The 26,573-nt window shown below is 32.2% G+C and overlaps 1 pseudogene; it reads left to right on the forward strand.

Moving 5' to 3' along the window:
* The window catches only part of LOC111718800, a 48,835-nt pseudogene extending 23,004 nt beyond the window's left edge, over positions 1–25,831 (forward strand).
* Positions 25,832–26,573: the final 742 nt, after the last annotated feature.

Raw genomic sequence — 26,573 nt, forward strand, 5'->3', positions numbered from 1 at the left:
TTTTTGGTCACAGCTTTCATATTCTTATGTTTCCTCTTTTTGATATGTTCTCTAGATCTATTGATTTTCTTATAAGATGCTTCATATTTTCTTCAATTTTTAAAAAAACTTCTTTATATGTTTTTGTCATTTCATGTCTTGTAGCTTCATTAGCTTCCTCTTGCTCAATTATCATTTTCAAAAAATCATTTCCTTCTTTGGACTCTGGATTTGCTTTCGCAGTAGATTGACTTTCTTTTCATAATCTTCCTGTTTTGCTTGGAGGGTTCTTTCTTTTTTTGTAGTTTTCTTCTATCTCTCTCATTTTATTATAAAGTATATTTTTGATTTCTTCTATAATTTCTTTCTGGGAAGATGGCTGTTTCACAATGTTCTTTAGGGAAGAAGAGACTTTTTTTTAAACTTCAGTGTCCTCTGAAGATGAATATTGCTCTTCTCTATTCCCATAATAACTTTTTGTGGTTATGTTCTTTCTTTTTTATTTTTCTTAAATTTTTATTAAAGCTTTTTATTTACAAAGCATATGCATGGTTAATTTTTCAACATTAATCTTTGAAAAGCCTTCTGTTCCAAACAGGGGGTTACAACAGCTGAATATGACAGGATTACTTGATAAAAAATATTTTTTTGAAATTTTAAACTTTATAAGGAAATTTTCCTTATAAATTTAAGCTTCCTTCCTCCCATCCCTTCCTCTAGCTGGCAGATAGTCCAATATATGTTAAAGACGTTAAAATATATGTTAAATCTAATATATGTATACATAGTTATATAGTTATCTTGTTTACAAGAAAGATCAGATCAAGAAGGAAAAGAAAACTGAGAAAGAAAACAAAATGCAAGCAAATAACAACAAAGAGTGAGAATGCTATGTTGTAGTCCGCACTCTCTTTGCATGGTTCTCTGTCTGGTGTAGATGGTTCTCTTCACCACTGAACAGTTGGAATTGTTTTGAATCATCTCATTGTTGAAGAAAGCCACATCCATCAGAATTGATCATCATATAGTATTGTTGTTGCTGTGTATAATGATATCCTGGTTCTGCTCTTTTCACTTAACATCAGTTCATGTAGGTCTCTTCAGGTCTCTCTGAAATCATCTTGCTGGTCATTTTTTACATAACAATAATATTCCATAACATTCATATACCACAATTTATTCAACCATTCTCCAATTGATGGGTATCCATTCAATTTCCAGTTTCTAGCTACTACAAAAAGAGCTGCTACAAACATTTTTGCACATATGGGTCCCTTTCCCTTCTTTAAGATCTTTTTTGGGATATAGGCCCAGTAGTAACACTGCTGGATCAAAGGGTATGGCCAGTTTGACAACTTTTTGAGTATAGTTCTAAATTGTTCTCCAGAATGTTTGGATTCATTCACAATTCAACCAACAATGTATTGGTGTCCCAGTTTTCCCACATCCCCTGCAACATATGCCATGATCTTTTCTTGTCATCTTAGCCAACGCAAGAGGTGTGTAGTTGTATCTCAATTATCTTAATTTGCATTTTCTGATCAATAGTGATTTGGAGTACCTTTGCATATGACTAGAAATAGTTTTTTCATCTGAAAATTGTCTGTTCATAATCTTTGACCATTTATCAATTGATAAGTGGCTTGAATTCTTACAAATTTGAGTCAATTATATATTTTAGAAATGAGATCTTATCAGAACCTTAGATTGTAAAAGTATTTTCCCAATTCATTATTTCCCTTTTAATCTTGTCTTCATTCATTTTGTTTGTACAAAAACTTAACATTATATAATCAAAATTATCTATTCTGTGATCAATAATGATATCAAGTCTTCTTTGGTCACAAATCCCTTCCTCCTTCACAGATCTGAGAGATAAACTATGCTGTGTTCTTCTAACTTATTTATAATATCCTTTATGTCTAGATCATGAACCCATTTTGACCTTATCTTGGTATATGATGTTAAGTATGGGTCAATGCCTAGTTTATGCCATACTAGTTTCCAAGTTTCCAAGCAGCTTTTGTCAAATAGTGAATTCTTATCTCAAAAGCTGGGGTTTTTAGGTTTTTCAAATACTAAATTGTTATAGTTATTGACTGTTTTGTCCTGTGAACCTAACCTATTCTGCTGATTGACTACTCTATTTCTTATCCAGTACCAAATGGTTATGGTGACTGTTATTTTATAATATAGTTTTAGGTCTGACAGAGCTAGGCCATCTTCATTTGCTTTTCTTTTTTCATTAGTTCCCTTGAAATTCTTGATCTTTTGTTCTTCCAGATTAATTTTGTTGTTATTTATTCTAGATCAGTAAAATAGTGTCTTAGGAGTTTGATTGGTATAGCACTAAATAGATACATTAGTTTAGGGAGTATTTTCACCTTTATTATATTCATTTGACTTATTCAAAAACACTTAATATTTTCCCAATTGTTTAGATCTGATGTTATTTTTGTGGAAAGTGTTTTGTAGTTTTGCTCATATAGCACCTGACTTTCCCTTGGCAGATAGATTAGATTGGGTTCTTTCTTTGCCTGTTCATTTTTTTTTTTTAACGAGAACTTATTAGAGTAATCACCTGGAGTTCTGGGGTGTGTGAATGGTGCCTCTAGCCTCATTTTCTCACTTTAGTTCTCCTCTCTGGTTTGGACCCCAATGCCAAGAACTCCACCTTCCTGGAAGTACCCAAAATAGGCAGTTTTTGCCCTGCTGCTTCTGAACTCACTGAGTAGGCTGCCTCTTTTTCACCCACAGTAGCATCTCAGCTCCACAGATGGTTCTTGCATTTCTTATCAGCAGAGGTTCCCTCAAACTTTCTTGACTCAGACCCTCAGCTCCCCACAATGTCTGGGACAGGGAAGTTCCAGTGGTTCAGGCTGGCTCCCTATAAAAGCAGCTAACCCCAGAGGTTTCTTCTTGCTGTTTCTGCTGAGTTAGCCTGAAAGTATTTACATTTCACAGTAATTAAATCTTGGTCCTGGAGTCTTTCTTCTAGTCTTCCTGGGTTGTTTTAGGAAAACCCCTGTTGTAGCCCAAGTCTTGTTTGTTTTTCACCAATCTTTTTTTTTTTTTCCCCTGAGGAACAATTTTTTTCTGTTTGTGGGATAAAACTACAGAGCTTTGAATTTTCTTACCTACTTCACCATTTTTCCAGACTCCTCCTTTTGACTCCTTTTTCATGATTTTATTACCTCATTCTCATATCTCTATCAAATTTTTCTCTACATTTCTAATTTCATTTTAAAAATCATTTTTAGGCTTTTATGACCTAAGACCAAGTCTCTGCATCCCTCCCTCTCTCTTCCTTCTCTCTCTCTCTCTCTCTCTCTCTCTCTCTCTCTCTCTCACACACACACACACACACACACACACACACACACACACACAATCTTTGGTTGTAAAACTTTTGACTTTGTTGTGTTTTTCTGAGTTGGTGCTTTTATTTTTCCTGTCCCCACAGTAACATTCTATGATTAGGATTCTTTTTTTCAGCTTTTGCTCACTTGTCCATTTATTTCTATATTTTTTACTTTATTCTAAAGTGTAAATATGCTTCTGGAGTGGAAATGCATTGTCCTAAGAGGTTTTTTGTGCAACTGTTTTCAGAAATAATTCTGAGCATCTATGCATTTTATATTATTCTAGTGTGATTATAGTATAGAAAGAGGTATTTATATTATTCTTCTTTACTGTACTCTACTCTTTGGGTGATCACAAGACTCTTTTTTACCCTGAAAGTGTGAACAGGGCTTTAGCTCTCCTGTGACTGCAAGCTGTGGTATTTTGGTATTTCTTGTCTTAGACTGGAAAAATTGTGTGATTCTGTTTTTGTGAGTTCTTCCATGACAGAATTTGCTTTGAGTCAATATTCAAAGATATTTAGAGAGATGTGGGGGGGGGGGAACTCAGGGGAATCCCTGTCTTTTCTTTTCCATTTTGGCCCTTCTATCCAAAAGCAGAGGAAATATACACACATAAACACACATATATACAGGCAATCATGTATGTTTGTTTGCATTTCCATTATTAATAGTCAAGGATTCTTTTAACATAAAAGGAAGAATATTTTTTTAAAAAATGATTTTCCATGATTTTTACTTTTATGTGAGCTCTTGAAGAACATTTATATTATATTTGTATTTCTATATCTAGGGAAATCTTAGGATCATTGAAAATACTAGAAAATTTCCTAAAAATATTCCAGTTATTTTTAATAAATCAACACCATCTCATGATCCAAATGTGAAGCCTTTTGAAAAAAAGTAGAATAACTCAATAGCATATTTAACAAGTTATAATAATTTCAGTAGCTACTTGTTACAGTGGATAGATTGTAAAATGCATCACCTTGAATTTAAAGCTTGTTTCATACATTAGCTGTATGACCCTGAGTACATCAGAACTCTTTCTATTTTCTCATTTATAAAATGCATTGGAGTAGGATATATAAAATCATTACAATATTTTTGCCAAGGAAACCTCAAATTAAATCATAGACATTTGATTGAACAAAATGAATAAACAATAACAATTTGAGCAATATATTACTATAAAATAATATATTTTATTTTAAAAATATATACAAATAATTGCTTTAAACATTCATCCTTGAAAAACCTTGTGTAACAATTTTTTTCTCCATTCCTTTGTCTATAGCTTTCCTTAGAAAGTAAGTAATCCTGTATTTGTTAAAAAATGTACAATTCTTCTATATATATTTCAACATTTATCATGCTGGACAAGAATCAGATTAAAAATGGAAAAAAATGAGCAACAACAAAAAAAGCAAGCAAACAATAACAACAACAACAACAAAAAGGTGAAAAAACTTTGGTGTAATCCACATTCAGTCCTTACAGTCATCTTTATGTATACAAATGCCTCTAAACATCAAAAGTCTATTGGAATTGGTCTGAATCTCCTCATTGTTGAAGAGTCAACTCCTTCAGCATCGATCATCACATAATATTGTTGTAGGTGTATACAATGTTCTCTTGGTTCTCCTCACTTCACTTAGCATCAAGTCTTGTAATTTCTTCCAATCCTTTCTAAAATCATCCTGCTGATCATTTCTTATAGAACAACTCCTTCTTATAGAACAATTCCATAGCATTCATATACATTAACATATCCATCCATTCCCCAACTGATGGGCATCTACTCAGTTTCCAGTTGCTACTACAAAAAGGACTGCTACATTTTTTTACATGTACAAAACTCTTTTGTACGAATGCTTTTGATATTGTTCCATTAGAGATATTGCTGGATCTAAGAGTATGCACAGTTTGATTGTCTTATGAGCATAATTACAAATTGCTCTCCAGAATGATTGGATCAATTCACAACTCTCACAATAAATTTGTGTCCCAGTTTTCTCACATTCCCTTCAACTTTCATCATTATCTTTTCATGTTATCTTAACCAATCTGAGAAGTGTTTAGTAGTATCTAAGCCTTGTTTTAATTTGCATTTCTTTGATCAATAGTGATTTTCATATGACTAGAAATAATTTCAATTTCTTCACCTGAAAATTGTCTGTTTATATCCTTTGAGCATTTATCAATTGGAGAATGGATTGGACTCTTATAAATCTGAGGCATATTTTTTAGAAATATTTTAGAAATGAGGCCTTTTTCAACTCTAGAATATAAAGATTTTTCCAAGTTTTGGGTTTTCTTTCTAAACTTTCTAAACAAATAGTTTTATTTGTTCAAAAAGTTTTTGGTTTAATATAATCATAATTATTCATTGTACATTTCATACTGTATTCTAGTTCCTTCTTAGGCCATAAATTCCTTCCTTCTCCTCAGGTGTAAGAGGTAGACCATTCTTTGTTTTTGTTTTTGTTTTTCTTTTTAAATTTGCTTACAGTATCACTCTGTATGTTTAAATTATGAACCCATTTTGACTTCATCTTACTATAGGGTGTTAAGTGTAGTTCAATGCCTAATTTCTGCCATACTAATTTCCAATATTTCTAGTAATTTTTGTCAAATAGTGAGTACATATTGCCAAAGCTAGGGCCTATAGATTTATTGATACATTATAATAATATAGGTTAATATATTATTATTATATATTATGTATATATTATTATACATATATATTATATAATAAAAAAGATACATTAACTTGTAATCGAATAGTCATTGACTATTTTTATTGTGAACTTAACCTATTTCAGTCATTAACTACAATATTTCTCAGCCAGTACCAAATGATTTTGATGATCACTATTTTATAATATAGTTTTAATCCTGGTACAACTAGGCAATCTTTATTTGCATTTTTCCTATTAATGTCTTGAACTTCTAGACCTTTTGTTCTTCCAGATGAACTTTGTTGTTATTTTTTTCTAGTTCTATAGTTATTCTTTTTCTTTCTGTTGTTCTTTTTTTTTCTAGTCTATACAATTTTATAAAATAATTTCATGGGAGTTTGATTAGTGTGACACTAGATAAGTAGATTAATTTAGGTAGAATTGTCATTTTTATAATAAATAATGATAAAATTAGATTTAATATTTGAGTTGAAAAATAAATTATTGTCTTTTTAAAGGACAATATTTTTAAATTTTATTTTTATTTCATTTATTATTATTATTATTATTATTTTGGTTATTTTAAAAATAAAAAAAATCAATTTAAAAACTGTAAATAATAAAAATATATTTGGGAGTCTAACTGCCGAGACAAAGTTAGGAACAGAATTACAAACTTTCTAAAAGAATGTTATATGTAAACAACTGGAAGAATATCAAGTGCTCTTGAATAGGCCAAGCTAATATTAAAAAAAAAAAAAATCACTTGTGTCATAAAAGGAATTTGGAAATTCCTTCTTCCCTATTTTTTCAAATACTTTATAAATTACTTTAATTATTTTCCAAATATTGGAATTAATTATTCTTTATTATTTGCTAGAGTTCATTTGTAAATACATTTGCCCCTGGAGTGTTTTATTTTAGGGAGATGATTAATAGCTTGTTCAACTTCTTTTTCTAAAATGGGAATATTTAAATAATTTTTTCCTCTCTTAATTTGGGCAATCTATATTTTTGTAAGTTTCCATCCATTTTACTTAGATTATGAGATTTATTGTTCATACAGTTGAGCAGAATTGCTAATAATTGTTGCTCTAATTTCCTCTTCATTGGTGGAAAGCTTGCCCTTTTTTGACAATAGCAAATTGATTTTCTTTCCTTTTTCTAATCAAAATAACTAAAGTTATATCTTTTTTTTTCTTATTTTCATAAAAACAAATCTTAGCTTTTTTTTTATTTCAATAATTTTCTTACCTTGCCCTTTTACAGCCCCTTCCCCATTTCTTATCGCTTTCTCCCTCTACTTTTATTCTCCCTTCTACTACCTCACCCTTTCCTTTTCCTGTTCCCTACTTCCTTATAGGATGAGACAAGATTCTATATTAAACTAAATGTGTCTGATATTCTCTCTTTGAGGCAAATCTGATAAGATTAAGGCTCATACAATCCTTATCTCTCTCCACTTCTTTCCCTCAACTGAAATAGGTTATTTCTTTTGCCTCTTCATGTGAGTAATTTACTCCATTTTATCTCCCCTTTCATTTTCTTCCAGGGATTGCCCTTTTCCACCTATAGCTTCTTATTTATTCCATCACAATAATGTCCAATTAAACTTACAACTTCTATGTATAACCTTAACAGATACAGTTTATGAGACTTAAACCTATTATCTTCCTGTATAGGGATGCAAACATTTTAACCTTTAAAATATAGGGCTTTATTTGTTTTCTTTTACCCTTTTATACTTCTCTTGAGTTCTTTTTTGAAGATCAAACTTTTTGTTCAGCTTTGGTCTTTTCATCAAAAATAGATAAAAATACCTAATTACATTGATTGTCCATCTTTTTCCTTGAAAGACAATGCTTAATTTTGCTGGATAGTTGATTTCTTGCCTGCAGTTCAAATTCCTTTGCCCTCTGGAATATCATATTCCAGACCATATTTCAGGTCACACACACACACATACACACACACACACACACACACACACACACACATGTTTAATGTGACCCTTGTGAAATCATATATCACATAATTGCTTATTATCTTAGGCTATTTGGACTATATTGAAAAGCTCTCATTACTTATGGTAAGTTTCCTCAAATAGTATTCCCCATAGCAATGCAATCAGTACATATATAAGGATGCCCTTGTAATTTGTATGAGTATGTGGTCTCACCATGACAGATTTTCACAAAGTACAAATTGTTTCATTATTGAGGTTTTTATTCTTGGAAATAATTGGTAATTATATGATCTAAATGAACATTGAGCACATTGAGAAAATCCTGTAGTATTCTGGGACTTGACACAATGAACAGAATAACTTAAGAAAACTGGAGGATTTGAAAATAGGGGCATCCTCTACAGGAAACCCTTGGCTCTAATGAAGCAATGAGATATCATTTTTGCTAAGTGCAAATATAGTTCTGGAAAGTCAAACCATTTGATACCCATAAGTGTTATGATGGAAAAAATAATTATGAAAAACCATAACATTGAGTCATTGATTGAATAAATTAGACTATACTCCCTATCCTTTAGGGGAAAGAGTCAATCTCATTTCTTTTGTCTGGACAAAATGATATTGATGACATTAGCATTTATTGAAACTTCTCAATAACCCATTAATTAATATGACTTTTTCACATTCTAAAAGATGTCAGGAGTTATAACACTTTAAAATAAAAGTACATATGTGGAAATTTCCATTTTGGTCCAATATTGTAATAGAGAAAATCTATTATATTTTTAGCTTGAAGATATACTAGCACAGTTTAGAAAGACTTTCACTTTGACTTTTAAAAGTCCAGTTATTAATATCTTCCCTGAATTGTGAATTGTAAAAGGAAGAAGAAATGATTGTCACATAGTTTTTTTAGTTTAAAAATAAGCTTAAAATCTCATGTTACCTACCAGAGAGCAGTTATGTCAATATGAGACCTAATCATGAGACAGAGATTTATTTTCTTGTCATTTTCAGACAAAAGATCACTTTCATCATCCATAATAAGTCTGCATGCAATTTAGAATTATATCCTAACAGGAAATTTGAATCTACATTTGTACTTTCATCAATTCAGATTGAATAAAGAAATTTCACAGAATAAATTTTTCCTTGTGCTCCAGAGAATATACATTTCTAAGCATGAAGATTTTTCTTCATGATCTCCCACATTTTCTCACATACATGAACCCTTTCTAAGTTGTAAAACAGTCATTTATGTAAGAAAGACTCCAGAAATATACTGAAGAGGGTACTCTGGGCAGGTCAATAAATGAATAAATGAATATACATATATGCCAGGAACTGAGACTACAAAGTTAATAATGAGCTGGTCTTTTTCCTTAAAGGGCTTACTCCATTCTTGACAAACACTATTGATATTTGTAGATTTATACAAAATGGGTACAGGATTGGATTGAGGCACTAATAGCTATGGGGGAAGGAGGAGAGGGAATTGAAAATGATTTCATTTAGGAAGTAACCCTTGATATAAGCCTTAAATAAAACTAAGAATTTTAAGAGTTCAGGTTAGTAGGAAAGCATTTTAGGATTTTATTGGACAGTCAATACAAAGACAATACAGAAAAGACAGACGGATTGTTATGTATGAGAAATAGCAAAGAGGACATTTGTGAATGGACCAAAATATAGATGAAGAGAAGTAAATGCTAAGGTTAGAAAAATAAGTGGAGGTCAAGTACTTAAGGATTTCAAAAGTCAAATAATGGGATAGTTATATGATCTTAGAGACTATGGGAACAACTGGAATTTATTGTGTGGGGTAGAGAACAAAAACTACTTTTTTATGTATGGAAAGAATATAGGATTGCAAGTGTGGACTCAGTCATTATTGATCCAGTGCTAACTAGGAGAAGAGCAGTAATACTCAGAATTTGTCTCCTTCTCTACAAGTATCCATTAGATACACCTCCAATCTAAAGTGTCGAAATCTAAATCTAAAAAATCTAAACTGGACCAAATCTAAAGTAGATCAAATTTATGCTATAATTGACAACAATAAAGATCTTTCTGAGAACATAGGTAAGGTATAAACAAAGATGGAAAAATATTGTCTTAGTGTCTTAATTTTAGCATTTTATAAATAAGACTTTTAGTATTAAATTGGCAGGTTACTATTAATAGTAGCACCTAGCATTTATAAAGTATTTGAAAGTTTACAAAATACCTTTTAAATACCATCCTATTAGAATCCATTATTTGACAAAAAGTGCTGAGAAAATTGGAAATTAGTATGGCAGAAACTAGACATTGACCCACACTTAACACCATACACCAAGATAAGGTCAAAATGGGTTCATGACCTAGGCATAAAGAATGAGATTATTTTTTTTTAAAGGATGAGATTATAAATAAATTGGAAGAGCATAGGATAGTTTACCTCTCAGACCTGTGGAAGAGGAAGGAATTTATGACCAAAGAAGAACTAGAAATCACTATTGACTACAAAGTAGAAAATTTTGATTATATCAAATTGAAAAGTTTTTGTACAAACAAAACTAATGCAGACAAGATTAAAAGGGAAACAATAAACTGGGAAAACATTTTTACAGTCAAAGGTTCTGATAAAGGCCTCATTTCCAAATTATATAGAGAATTGACTCTAATTTATAAGAAATCAAGCCATTCTCCAATTGATAAATGGTCAAAAGATATGAACAGACAATTCTCTTTTTAAAAAAATTTTTATTTACAAGTTATATTTTATTTACAAGTTTTTATTTACAAGTTATATGTATGGGCAATTTTACAGCATTAACAATTGCCAAACCTTTTGTTTCAATTTTTCCCCTCCTTCCTCCCACCCCCTCCCCTAGATGGCAGGATGACCAGTAGATGTTAAATATATTAAAGTATAAATTAGATACACAATAAATATACATGATCAAACCATTATTTTGCTGTACAAAAGAATCGGACTCTGAAATATTGTGCAATTAGCCTGTGAAGGAAATACAAAATGCTGGCAGGCAAAAATATAGGGATTGAGAATTCAATGTAATGGTTCTTAATCATTTCATTGGGCGTAGTTGGTTCAGTTCATTATTGCTCTATTGGAATTGGTTTGGTTCATCTCATTGCTGAGGATGGCCAGATCCATCAGAATTGGTCATAATATAGTATTGTTGTCGAAGTGTATAATGATCTCCTGGCCCTGCTCGTTTCACTCAGCATCAGTTCGTGTAAGTCTCTCCAATCATCCTGTCGGTCATTTCTTACCAAACAATAATATTCCATAATATTTATATACCACAATTTATTCAGCCATTCTCCAATTGATTGGCATCTATGAACAGACAATTCTCAAACGAATAAATTGAAACTATTTCTAGCCATATAAAAATATGCTCCAAATCATTATTAATCAGAGAAATGCAAATTAAGACAACTCTGAGATACCTGTCAGGTTGGCTAGAATGACAGGGAAAGATAATGCGGAATGTTGGAGGGAATGTGGGAAAACAGGGACACTAGTACATTGTTGGTGGAATTGTGTGGCCATTTGGAGAGCAATTTGGAACTAGGCTCAAAAAGTTATCAAATTGTGCATACCCTTTGATCCAGCAATATTTCTACTGGGCTTATACCCCAAAGAGATACTAAAGAAGGGCACTGTATGTGCCAAAATGTGTGTGGCAGCCCTGTTTGTAGTGGCTAGAAGCTGGAAAATGAATGGATGCCCATCAATTGGAGAATGGTTGGGTAAATTGTGGTATATGAATGTTACAGAATATTATTGTTCTGTAAGAAATGACCAGCAGGATGAATACAGAGAGGATTGCCAAGACTTACGTGAACTGGTGCTAAGTGAAATGAGCAGAACCAGGAAATCATTATATACCTCAACAATGATACTGTATAAGGATGTATTCTGATGGAAGTGGATTTCTTGGACAAAGAGAGCTAACTCAGTTTCAATTGATCATGGAGAAACAGAAGCAACTACACCCAAAGAAAGAACACTGGGAAATGAATGTAAACTGCTTGCATTTTTGTTTTTCTTCCCAGGTTATTTATACCTTCTGAATCCAATTCTCCCTGTGCAACAAGAGAACTGTTTGGTTCTGCACACATACATTGTATCCAAGATCTACTGTAACCTATTTAACATGTATAGGACTACTTGCCATCTGGGGTAAGGGGTGGAGGGACGGAGGGGAAAAATTGGAACAGAAGTGAGTGCAAGGGATAATGTTGTAAAAAATTACCCTGGCATGGGTTCTGTCAATAAAAAGTTATTAAAAATATATCATTCTATTTATGATATCCTAACAAATTTTAGATGTAGGTGTTACTATTAATTTCATTTTGTGGTTGAAGATCCTTATGCAAAGTTAGATAACTAATATATAATTATAGTTCTCAAAAGGTTGAATTAGAATGCAAATATTCTTGATGCCAGTTCCAAAATTCTATCTATTCTACCACTAGCTGCCTCATGTAAATGACTGAGGGAAAAGATCAGAAGATTCAATCTATCTATTCCTTATACTGAAAACTTGGAGGTTTACAAATGTTTGTATAAATTTATATTTATTTCGAATATTACTGGATCCCATAGAGAGAATTTCTTAGCATATTTAAGTCTTCTAATAAGTGTGCGTGTGTGTGTGTGTGTGTGTGTGTGTGTGTGTGTGTTATAAGTTACTTATTTTCCCATCTCAGGTAGTTTGTGGCTTTTTGAGGAAATTCTACTTTGTTCTTTATGATTTTATTATAAAATTAAGGGAAGAATGTTTATATTATGCCCTTTTACCACTCCTATCTGGCTCTATACACTCTTTAATCAATATTCTTCTTGACTAACTATCCATTTTCTAAGGTAAAATTTGTGGTTATTTTTTAAAAACCATTTCTCTGAAGATTTAAAAATTTAATAATTCTCCTTCATTTCATCATCTGAATATATTTTGAGTATCTGTTTGAAGCAATTAAGTACAAATCATTGAAAGAATTGCATAGATGTAAAATAACAAACATGTCATTGTTTATTTTATATTTCTGTTAAAGTCTATGATCTACTCCTTCCCCTATTCCAAGTGTTTAGTGGAATAAAGACAATAAAATATTTATATTTAACATCAGTTCAATGGTAAATAATCCAAGGTCTTACACCAGCGTCAAATATATCTAAGAAAGCATTAAGTATAAGATGTATTTAGTTTTTCCTCTGTAATATCTGGTTTGATGATAGCATTATATCCCAAGACTTCATTTTTTATCTCTATTCAGATGGTTCCTATATCTTTGAACTGAGCCTTACTTTCTCCCCGAGCACTGTTTCTGTGTTAGGAACAACCAATTCCACATTTTCTAGTAGATGTTCCATAGACATCTTAAACTCAACATGTGTAAAATAGAATTAACTGTCTTTCCCTAAATCTTGCCATATTCTTAACATTATTTTTATAGGGAGGGTACCATCCTGCTTCTAGTCACCCATTTTGAAAGCCTCTATAGAATAATCAATCCATCTCCCCAACCCCTTCCACATCTCCAATTAATTACTGATTCTTATAATTCTCTATAGCATCTCTTATATATGTCTTCTCTCTACTCACATGGACACTACCTTTATTCTAGTAATTATCTTTTAGCTAGATTATTAGAATAGTTTTCCCTAGATCTCAAATCTTTCTCTTTTATTCTAGGAAATTATTTTAATACACATTGTTTATGAATCATGTTGGGAGAGAAAAATCAGATCAAAAGGGAAAATGATGGGAGAGATAAAAATATTGAAATAGCATGTGTTGATTTACATTCAGATTCTGAGTTCTTTTTTCTGGATGCAGATGGCATTTTCTGTCCAAAGTCTATTGGGATTACTTTGGGTCACTGAACCAAGAGAATCAAGTCTTTCACAATAGATTACTGAAAATTCTTGTTGTAATTGTGTATAATGTATTCCTCATTCTGGTTGTTTTGCTCAGCATCAGTTTATATAAACATTATCAGGTTTTTTTTAAACTCATCTTGCTTATAATTTTTATAGAACAATAAAATCCATTATCTTCATATACCATTTGTTCAGTCATTCCCCAATTAAGGGGCATATTCTCATTTTCCAGTTCTTTGCTATAACAAAAATAGATGCTAGAAACATATTGCACATGTGGGTCCTTTTCACTCCTTTATGATTTCCTTTGCACAGATCCAGTAATGGCATGGCTGGGTCAAAGGGTATGAACAGTTTTAAAAGCCCTTTGGGCATTGTTCTGGATTACTCTCCAGAATAGTTGGATAATTTTGCAACTCCACCAGCAATGTATTAGTGTCCCAGTTTTCTCCCATCACCTCCTACATTTATTATTATGTTTTACTGTCATTTTAGCCAGTCTGAGAGACTGGTGTCTCAGAGTTGTATCTCAAGTTTTTCTCAACAGCAATCTACCTTCCACTTAGCTTCTTTCCTAAACTTTCTTAAAGTTTAGGAAACTTTCTTTCCTAAAGAATAAATTTAACAGGTCATTCCACTATTATCTCACTATGCAACACACAGTATTGTCTCATTTTTTAAACTCAAAAATTAAGTATTAAGTATTTTGTAACTTGAAAATCTTGCTTTTTACCCCCTTCAAGATTGCATAATTTTCTAATATATTACTGCCCTTTACAATCTATAAACCAACCAATATCAGTCTATTTGATATTCTTTTTGTATAATGCTTTAATCTCTTGTCATCATATCTTTGATTTTCCTTAGGCTTGGAGCACTCTCCCTTTCAACTTCTAATTCTTATATCATTGGCTTCCTTTTTTTGTTATTAAAGCTTTTTATTTTCAAAACATATGCACAGATAATTTTTTAAAACTGATCCTTACATATCCCTGTGTTCCAAATTTTCCCCTTTCCCCCCCATCTCCTCTCCTAGATGGCAAGCAATCCAATATGTTATACATGTTAAAATATATGTTAAATCCAACATCTGTCAACATATTTATACAATTATCTTGCTGCACAAGAAAAATAAGACCAAAAAGAAAAGAAACTGAATAAGAAAACAAAATTCAATTTGTTTGCAAAACATAAAGAGTGAGAATGTTATGTTATGATTCACACTCACCTTCCACAGGTTTCTCTCTGAGTGAGATTATCTTCCTCACAGGATCACTGGAACTGTCCTCAGTAATTTCATTGTTGTAGTCACATCTATCAATTGGAACTGATTTGGATCCTCTCATTATTGAAGATAGCCACTTTCATCAGAATTGATCCTCATATAGTATTATCTTGAAATGTATAATGATCTCCTGTTCTGCTCATTTCACTCAGCATCAGTTCATGTAAGTCTCTCCAAACCTCTCTGAAATCATCCTCCTGATTGTTTCTTATAGAACAACAATGTTCCATAACATTAATATATCATATTTTATTCTCCCATTCTCCAACTGATGGATATCCACTCAGTTTCCAGTTTCTTGCCACTACAAAAAGGACTGCCATAAACATTTTTTGCACATATATATATATATATATATATATATATATATATATATATATATCCGTTTCCTTCCTTTAAGACCTCTTTGGGATATAAGCCCAACACAACTGCTGAAGCAAAAGGTATGCACAGTTTGATAACTTTTTGAGTGTAGTTCTAAATGGCTCTGCAGTATGGCTGGATTTATTCACAATTCCACTAACAATGTTTTAGTGTCCCAGTTTCTTCATATCCTCTCCAATGTTCATCATTATCTTGTTCTCTCATCTTAGCCAATCTGAGAGGTATGTTGTGGTATTTCAGAGTTGTCTTACTTTGCATTTCTCTGATCAACAGTTATTTAGAGCATCTTTTCATATAACTAGAAATAGTTTTAATTTCTTCATCTGAAAATTGTCAGTTCATATCCTTTGACCATTTATCAATTGAGGAATAATTCGAATTCATAGAAATTTGAGTCAATTCTCTATATATTTTAGAAAGGAGGCCTTAATTATATATAAGGGTTCTGATGAAGGCCTTAAGTATAAAGATGTTTTCCCAATTTATTGCTTCCCTTCTAATCCTGTCTGTATTAGTTTTGTTTATACAAAAACTCTTTAAACTTAATATAATTAAAATTATCTATCTGGTGTTCAATTATGAGTTCCAGTTCCTGTTTGGTCACAAATTATTTCCTTCTCTACAGATTTGAGAGGTAAACAATCCTATGTTCAACTAATTTGTTTATAAAATCATTATTTATAATCATGAACCCATTTCAACCTTATCTTGGTGTATGGTGTTAGGCATGGGTCCATGCCTAGTTTCTACCATATTAATTTCCAATTTTCATAATAGCTTTTGTCAAATAGTGAGTTCTTATCCTAAAAGCTGGGGTCTCTGGATTTGACAAATTCTAGATTGCTATAGTTATTGACTATTTTATCTTGTGAACCCAAGATTGATTACTTTATTTCTTATCCTGTAACAAATGGTTTGATAACTGCTGCTTTATAATATAGTTTTAGGTCTGGCACAGCTATGCCACTTTTATTTGCTTTTTTCCCGTTAATTCCCTAGAAATTCTTGACATTTTGTTCTTCCACATGAACTTTATTATTATTTTTTGTTCATCTGTAAAATAATTTCTTGAAAGTTTGATTGGTATGATACTAAATCAGTAAATTAATTTAGGTAGTATTGTCATTTTTATTATATTCCCTCAGCCTACCCATGGGCACTTGTTATTTTTTCAGCTTATTATATATGACTTTATTTTTTGTGGAAAGTGATTTGTTGTTTTGTCCATATAGTTCCTGACTATCTCTTGACAGATAGATTCCCAAATATTATATATTATTGACAATTATTTTGAATGGAATTGCTCTTTGAATTTCTTGCTGCTGGATTTTGTTGATAATGATGATTTCTATGGAATTATTTTGTATCTTGCAACTTTGTTAAAATTGTGAATTGTTTCTAGCAGTTTTTTAGTTGATTCTCTATAGTTCTCTAAGAATGCCAACATGTCATCTGTAAAGAATGATAATTTGATTTCCTTATTATCTACTCTAATTCCTTCAATCTCTTCTTTATCTCTTAGTGCAGAAGCTAACATTTCTAATACAATATTGAATAGTAATGGTGATAGTGGGCTAATTTGTTTCATCCCTGATTTTATTGGGAATGGTTCTAGTTGGTCCCCATTACATATAATACTTGCTGATGGTTTTAAATAGGTGCTACTGATAATTTTAAAGAAAAGTCCATTTATTCCTATACTCTCCAGTGTTTTTAATAGTGTTTGTACAAAAACATTAACTTAATATGATCCAAATGATCTATTTTGTGTTTAAAAATGAAGTGCAGTTCTTCTTTGGCCACAAATTACTTTCTTCTCCACAAATATAAGAGATAAACTATCCTTTGTTTTCCTAACGTGTTTATATCATTCTTTATGTCTAAATCATGAATGCATTTTGACCTAATCTCAGTATACAGTGTTAGGTGTCAGTTTATGTCTAGTTTCTGCTAGACTAGCTGCAATTTTCTTATAAGGTTTTTTTTTGTTTTTTTTGTTTTTTTTTTTTGTCAAATAGTGACTTCTTATGCCCAAAGCTGATGTCCTTGGGTTGGTCAAATACTGGATTGCTATAGTCATTGACTATTTTGTCCTGTAATCCTAACCTATTCCACTGATTGACTATTCTTTTTCTTAGCCAGTACCAAATGGTTTTGATGACTGCCACTTTATAACATAGTTTTAGATCTGGCACAGCTAGGCCACCTTCATTTGCATTTTTTTCATTAAATTCCTTGAAATTCTTGACTTTTTGTTCTTGCAGATGAACTCATCCTATTTCTTTTTCTAAAATGGACTATTTCAGTAATTTATTTCCTCTTCTGTTAATCTGGGAAATACATATTTTTGTAGGTATTCCTCCATTTCACTTAGGTGGTCAAATTTATTGGCATATTGTTGGGCAAAATAGTTCCTAATAATGCTCTGATTTCCTCTTGGCAATAGAAATGAAAGAGAAGTGAATAAATGGAGGAACAAACTACAACAATAACAAGAGTGATAAAAATAGACAAGTAAAACATCTTTCTAAGTGTTTTCAAAGCATCAGAAGTGAAGACGGAAATCAGGTAGACCTGACATATATTTGCTTTTATTTATTAATTTATTTAATTTTCAAATCATGGAACAAAACAAAAATTTCCATTTAACCTGGAAATTAGAAGACTTGAAAAAGCAAACATGGGGTGTGGGATAATAAGTATTGCAAGTATTTCCGGATTTGCCAGGGAGGAGAGAAAATAGCTGTCCTCCCTAAGGTCAAAGTTGGAAAAAGGCAAATTTAAGGTATACATTTAAAGCAAATCAATCACAATTAAATCCAGGATATACTATTTCCAAAAGTAGTCATCTTCTTTTTGCTTGATCTTTTTGGAAATATTGTGAATCTCAACCTTTTTCACACACTATGTGCTTGATAACCTCTGAAGTTTATCCCCACTAATAGGGAACTGAATGATACTATAATTCAATTACTTTTGAATGCACGAATAAACAGGAGTTTAACATATACATTGATGGAGGTAGAAGCAGAGCTGGAATATTTGGGATTTATCAGTATAATTGGAGGGTTGCTCTAAAGACTTATTCTACCTGTAAATATTTTTTCAATAAGTTATCATAGTATCTGAAAATCCATCATTAGAAACTCATTCTTGTGGCATATTTATTTCTAAAATATGGATACCCTGGGGACATGCTATATTAAGGTGTTATCATTCATTAAAACTTTAAAGTACATTAATTTGCTAAGGGGTTTTTAATTAGCATTTGAAGGAAATGTATTGCAGATATGGTACATATAGAAGATATGATTTCAGAATCAAAAGAATGAACCTATGGTCCATAGCTAGGGGATTTCTTGAAGAAGGAAAGCTAAACCATGAGTGCTTAACCTAAGGTCTGAAAATTTATCTTTTTAATATCTTATTTTGATATGAATAGCCTTCTGTTAGATACTATATATATTCTATTTTATACAAATTCTGAGAAGCAGTCTCCAGGTTCTGTTGGTTTGCTGAAAAGATCTGTGATTCAAAAACAATCAAAACCCTCTAGTTTAGATGGAGGACCATTTCCATCTAGAGTGAAGATGTATGTTTGCTTGTTTTTACTGGGGTTGACACCAAAAGTACAGGGGAAGAGGAGATAAATGAAAGGTTTCCAAGGTACAAATATTGGGAACTTTACTCATGGAAACAGGGTGACCTCAGCTTTTTTTCTGAAAATTCAGACATAACTTTGTTTGATCAATTCATCAGAATAGAAAATTATTATAAACAAAAATACTGATTAACAATTCATATCTCTAAATTTTAAGATGACTAAACTACAAGCCTTGAAGGGCTATAAATAAAAAAGAAAAGAAAACCATAATTAGTCAGTGGTTGCTTTCCAAATATAAGTGGAGAGAAAACAAATAAATAAAAAAGAGGCTTCTTTCTCACTGTCACTATAACATTATGAATAATCCATTCTCTACAATTTCAATCATTTTTACCAGTTTTAATCTATTTTAATCAATAATAATTTATATTAACAACAATATTAATAATACATTGTTACAATTATTCATTAAATTTTACAAAGCACTTTTTCTCAATCCACACTGGTTAAGTGGTACAAGTATTTTTATCTCTATTTTGCAGATGAAGAAACCAAGGCTAAATGAGGTTCAGTTACTTACTTTAAGATACCAGGAGTGGTAAATGTCAATACTTGGTTTGTGAACTGAAGATCACTTGGAAACTCATTAACTTTCCTGAATACAAGGGAAGGAACACCAGTATTTTCTCTGAAGGAACACGTATTCTCTGAGAATAGCTACATGATTTAGTTTTTGTTTTTATTTTTTGATTATCAGTTGAACCATCAAACCATTGAATTTTATTTTATAAAGTATAGGCAGGATCTTAAAATCTAAAATTCACTGAATGAATGTACTTCTGAATTGAAAAGAACCTCAGAACCTATGTACTCTAATGCTTATCAGAAAAATAACAATCCTTTCTATGGCATACCTAGCAGGAGATCACCCAATTTTGGCTTGAATAGTTTCAGTAAGAAGAAACTCACTATTATTCAGACTACCCATCCATTTTTTCATATCATTCTAATCATTTTCTTACATCAAATCTTTCTGTCGCTTTTCATCCTTTGTTTTCAAAGATGACCAAATCTAAATTGGCTTCTTTCCCCTTCCACTCCATTCTATCATTTAGGAACAAATTAAAGATATTTAACTGTGAAGACCATGTTAGCACCCTGATACTTTAGAATTAGCTGGAGTCAGGATCAGCAAAAGTCTTTGATCTTTATTCTTTTTGGACATGAATGGAATGGCAATACAAAGGGAGAGCAATTGAGACATGAAACTGGCCAGGAGTCACTCTGGCTTTCTCACTCCATCCTCTCAATCCTCCACTCAATCTCCTATACAACAGATCAAGCTTGCACAGAATAATAGGCAGGGCCATTCTTTCTCCAAGCATATGCTAATAGAGTATTGTCCAATTGGTAATTAGCCTTAAGTGCTCAGATCTCAGTGCATCAACTGAGTTTCAGCCCATTACATTTAATCATTCTTCTATTTGTCAGATATTAAAATGCTAAAAATCAAAACAAAAGTTATCATGTCTATTTTCTTTTTTGTAAACATTTTCCGATTTCTTCAGCCTAACTTTATACTACATAGGACCTCACTTATTTCCTAGCTATTCTCTTCTGGATATTGTACAGTCTTTATGTTCCTTTCTTCAAATGTGGTGTCCAAAACTGAACACAATTCTACAAATAGTATCTTTATAGTGAAGATTGTAATTATTACTTATCCAGTTCTATCTAAGAGGTAGGGATAATGCCTAAGAGATTAATTATTTCAATATCTCAATATTCTATAAGACTTCTACCACTGTTATTACTGCCTTCTTAATATGATGATTTACTTTTACTTACTAAATTGACATTTATTTTTTCTTTTGAAAATTTTAGATTAGTAGGTATATGCTACAAACAATTTTTTGTCATTTTGCCAAACATCAGATCATAGATTTTAGAATTAGAAAGGATTATTGCCCAAATATTTCTTATTACGTATGTAGAAACTGAAATCAAATATGTAAAGTCACTTTTTATGTCAAACTTTCAGCAATTATTAGAACGAGGATTCTAATCATGAATGCTGGTGCAAAATTCATCAGTCCTTCCAATATAATACATTACTTTTAACCATTTTTCCAAACCTGTGGTAAAGGTCAATGGCCTAATCAACATTAATGCCATGGAATTTTATCATCTTATAAGAAATTATAATTAGCATTCAGGAAACTGATTAAAATTACAACATTTCTATTTCTTTATTTCTTTTTGTGAGAAAATCAGGGTTAAATGACTTGCCCAAGATCACACAGCTAGTAAATGTCCAAAGGCATAACTGAACTCAAGTCCTGACTCTACATCTAATGCTCTATCCACTAAACTACCTGTCTGCCTTCAGATTATAGCATTTCTAAAAAGCTTGTCTTTCTTGGCTTTTAATTAGTTCTAGAATCCCGTGGATAGATATTTGTAACTTTTGATATTGCTGAATTTCTGTGGTTCTTTGCTGAAGACCAGATATTTATCTACAAAATCTTAAATAAAGTAATTTGATTGTGTCAAAGTCATAGACTTTGAATATCAAGGAATAATCACTTGATTATAAAAGGGGAGAAAAGCATCTATCTTTAATATCTTCATTGTAAACAAATTTGATTTTCCAAATTCTTTATTATGTCTTTTCAATTTTCCTAATAACATTTTATCATTAAAAAAATTGCTAATACTTTCAAAATATTATAAAGATACCTTTTTCCTTGTATTTAGTTTCAAACATGGTTTAAATTTTATAGCAACATGAGGGGCAAGGTTAACCAGATCAGCATTTTTCAAATAAAGTGCTCTAAAATGATAATAACAGGCAACCTTTACACAGTGCTTAACCATGTGCTAACACTGTGCTAAGTCCTTTAAATTTTCATCTCATTTGAACCTCAAAACAACTCTGGAAAACAGATGCTATTATTCCCTTTTAGAGCTGAGAAAACTGAAGCAAACAGTAGTTTAAGTAACTTACTCAAGATCAGAAAATTAATGTGTCAGATGCTGAATTTGAACTCTTGTCTTCCTGACTCTAGACTGTGCCACTTAACTATTTCTACCTAACTTTAAAGAACAGGAGCCCTATGTGTGACAACTAATAAATTCTTTACAATCATGATGTCTCTTTTCTCAATTTTCAAATGTACATTCTTCCAAACATCACACACAGATACTAACATGTCTACAGCAAATGAGAGGGCTAAAAATGGCTATAGTTAGTGAAGGGAAAAATGATTTTTTCAGAAGGAAATCTGGCTGTGGGAAATATTGAATAATTTAAGAGTCATTATAAATGACCCCTAAATTACATTGGCGCTCATCAAAATCAATGGGCCAGACTGTTTCCCCCACTCCAAACTTGGCACTTTGCTTTTGCTAGACACAGACTCAGATGGCGGCAGTCTCATAAAGAGTATTTGGGCAGAGGCCATGAGCAAATGCAGCTCTAAAATTCAAGCAATTAGGGAAAATGTGTTTTTTTTTTAAACTCTCCAGCTAGAGAGGATATTTATGGTAAAGGATGTACCTATTCATAGTTTAGTATTGAATATATCATTGAAATCTTTTCAATATCAACAGTAAGGGAATATTTAAGAATTTTTTCAGGTTTATGTACAAATCAAGGTGATGTTATTTAAAAATCTCAGTATTAAATCAAATCAAGTTTGTGAAATTTTTTCATATATGGAGATCTCTACACTAAAGGTATTTACCAGTGAAGGAAAATATTTTGAATCACATTGGCTAGATTTTTTAAAAAAATCATTTTATATTAATGGCATTGATTTCCAAATTTTCCTATCAGCAAATAGGATCATATGATAACAAATGTATGTATTATATTAAGATTTGAAAAAAATAATTTCTTTATTGGAGAATCATTTCAATCCTATGTTGTAGGGAAATGGTGTTATTATTTTAACTTTATAGTTGAAGGAACTGATGTTCAGAGTCATTAATTGACTCTTTATTTCACAAAGCAAGCATCAGATTAAAATTTTTAACCCAGGTCTTCCTGATTCTAATCTTAGAATTTTAGCTGCTACATTATGCTATATTATCTTCCATAATATATTTAACAGAAAGATCTATTGTATTTTCAGAAATATTTAAATAAGATTTGACAAAGAATATTCTGGAACTTACCAACCTTTTTATTTATGATGATCAATGTGTCAAGCAATTATATCATCAAAGTGAACTTATAAAATAATACTAAACATGTGGAAGCCTAAAGGTTAAAATTTAAAATTTTAGGGTGTTCTTTTCTTTATTACTGCTAATTTAAGAAAAATCACAAAGGGAAAGAAATCTGGAAAATGCACAGCTAGCTAAGAAAATTCTCAGAATGGAATTTCATCTCTGAATTATATCTTAAAATGATAAATCTACTTGCCAGGGATGAAGTGCACCTAGGAAAAGAATCATATTCCTTCCTTTTTTTACATGTCAGATTAAAAGGACTGATTTAAAAAAAAAGAATGAAGATATATGTGGAATTGCCTATATGTATATATATATATATCTTCTGAGTCAGGAACAATTAAGGAAATATATTAGAAAAGAGAATGAATCATTTAGAGAAGATGATATGTGAGAAAGCCAGAAATTTAAAAAAAAGTCCTATAATATTTATATGCAAATGAATAACATTTGGGGAATAATAGAAATAAATCAAAGATCCCAGGAGGTTAAATTCATTCCTTCACTATCAAGGAGACTTGAGGTTCTAGGAATCACATATAGAATATGACTCTATAAAGTGGTCACTTTTTGAAAAGGAAAAAGAAAATAAAGGAATGATGACATCACATAAAATATTAAAAGAATATATTAAGTTACTGAAATCCTGGATTCCACAGGTGCAAACAGTAGACATAATCAATCGATAATCAATAGAAGAAAAATCAGAATTTGATACTGTTGTGAAAGTATATTAGATGTGATGGAAAGAGCAATGGACCTGAGTTAGAATACTGCTGTAGACATTTGCTAATTGTATAGACTTATATGTTATTGTATATGGACAAAAGAATGAATTTAAAAGCAGAATGTGGGAAACAGATTTAACACAGGAGTTTGCTATGATAGTGATGAGACCTTCTATATATGTAACTTCTATCAATCTCAGTTTCCTTATCTGTAAAATGGGGGAAATAATAACACCTACCTTCCTAAGTTTTGTAGCATGAAATGAAATTTTATATATATACAGAGAGAGAGAGAGAGAGAGAGAGAGAGAGAGAGAGAGAATGTCCAACATTTAAAACACTCTATAAATGCTAGCAATTACTACTAAAAATAAATTAAATCAAATAAATAAATAAATAATTCTGAGATGAGATTTTCATGGTTCTGGCCAAAACAGAAATGATTGCTATTTACATTTATTTGTGGTTTGGGTTTAAGGTATGGGGGAAAGTAACAAAGGATCTGGAGTTTTGTCTGTTTTGCTTTCTTTTATTTTTTGAATTTATTTTGCATTCCCCCCAGTTACATGTAAAAATAATTTAAACATAGAATGATGGGGAAGGGAGGGGCGGGGGGGTGCAGAGGGGGTGGCTTCTGGGGAAGGTCGGTGGGTACTTTTCCCTACTTCCTCACGGAACTACTGGAATTGCTCCCCAACCCCTGCTGCACTTTTTCTGCCACCTCCCAGGAACCCCGAATTACCCTGTGGCCTCATGGAGAGATTGGGAAGTTTAAAAGTTGATAACCTTCACTTTGTTCTATGATCATTCCTCTCCCTGCCCATCATCTGTGGCTTTGCGGGCAGCTTTGAACATACTGTGAGCCACAATTTCTTCACCTTGGTCTTCACTTTCTTTTCTACCCTTCTCTTCATCCTGTTGGGAATCATCTTGGCCCTGGCTGGCTTTGGAGGAGTAGAAGACCCCAAGAGTTTCCCTCCAGTGGCTTTTGCCTTGTTGGGTGTCAGCTCCCATCTGCATTAGAGTGAGAATTGTGTTCTTTGGGGTCTCTGGTTTGGCCAAGTTGATACCTTGGTTCCTGTAATTTGCATTCTGGTTTATTTCCCCACATCCTTTCTTTAGTAACATTGGGGAACTATGACTAACTTTATGGACTTTGTTTCTGTCCATGCCTTGATCTCTCCGAGTCAATTACACTGAATCCAGATCAGAAGTTCCCCCTACAGTCACTGTGATCACTTTCAGAATCTTCAATTGAAAGAAGAGCTATCCAGACTATGATTTACCCAGTCCTATGATCCTACCCTACAGAGTTTTCACTTTCCCTGTGCTATCATTCTGCTGCAGCACCAGAGATTGGGATCCTGGCCAAACTGAGATCCTAGGAGCCCACCTGTCCCATCTCCTTACCACCCTGAATCTGACCAGTTTAATATACGTAGCCACTTGGGCATTCCTCCTGCTTCCTCTCACTTCCTGCCCTTCCCAGGAGAGCTTCCCTGCCATAGCATCCCATCTACCAAGAGGCAGGGCAGCAGATCCTGGGCATCACCACAGCCTCAGAAACTGTGGGGGGGGTCAAAGGTCCAGAGACAAGGTCAAGGAGAACCACCTCTACTTCTGAGTCTCTGGCCAGTCTACAAGGAGAATTCATGGCTGAAGTCACCACAGAAACCTAATCCTTTCTGGGTTAAAACTAGAGTATGATCTGTAATGGGCTGAAGCTCTAGTTGATGCACTGAGGTCCCAAGTATGTGAGGCTAAATAATAATTGGACCATACTCTGTTAATATATATGCTTGGAGAAAGAATGGCCCCACCCACTCTTTGTGCAAGTCCTGATATGTTGTATAGGAAATGACAATTTCGGTGGGTGGAGGCAGAGGGGTGGAGAGAGGAGCAGAAAGAGAAAGCTGACTGGCTTCTTGACACAGCTGCACACATTGCTATTGTGATCCCCTCTTCACCTCCGATCACCTTTCACCTCCGATCCTTCTTCACCTCTACTGAGAATAAAGATTGAAGATTTTCCCTTAATCTGAATTTCTGACTCCGGCTGATTTTAAAATACACAGTCATAACAGTGATCATTCGTTGCTTTTCTTCAGTTTTTCTCTTTGAATTTGCAAATGTTCCATCTAATAGTCCATATATGTATGTGTGCACACACATAGGTACTTTGCCTTTTATTTCTCAGACCTTAACTGCTTGTTCTCTCAACATTTTCCGGGTTATAATCAATAAGCTAGGTCAGGATAAAGTTTATAATAAAGCATGATCCCTGTAACTTTGGACCAAAATACTGTGTTGATTATTTTTAAAAAATAAAGACAAAAAAAAACCCTTCAAGAAAAGGAAAGGAAAATTTAAAAGTATGCAATAAACTATATTCAGAAGTTATTAGTTCTTTCTTTGGAGATAGATAGCATTTTTCATTGTAAATCATTTA

This window comes from Sarcophilus harrisii, chromosome 2, assembly GCF_902635505.1.
Source record: "Sarcophilus harrisii chromosome 2, mSarHar1.11, whole genome shotgun sequence".
NCBI lineage: Eukaryota > Metazoa > Chordata > Mammalia > Dasyuromorphia > Dasyuridae > Sarcophilus > Sarcophilus harrisii.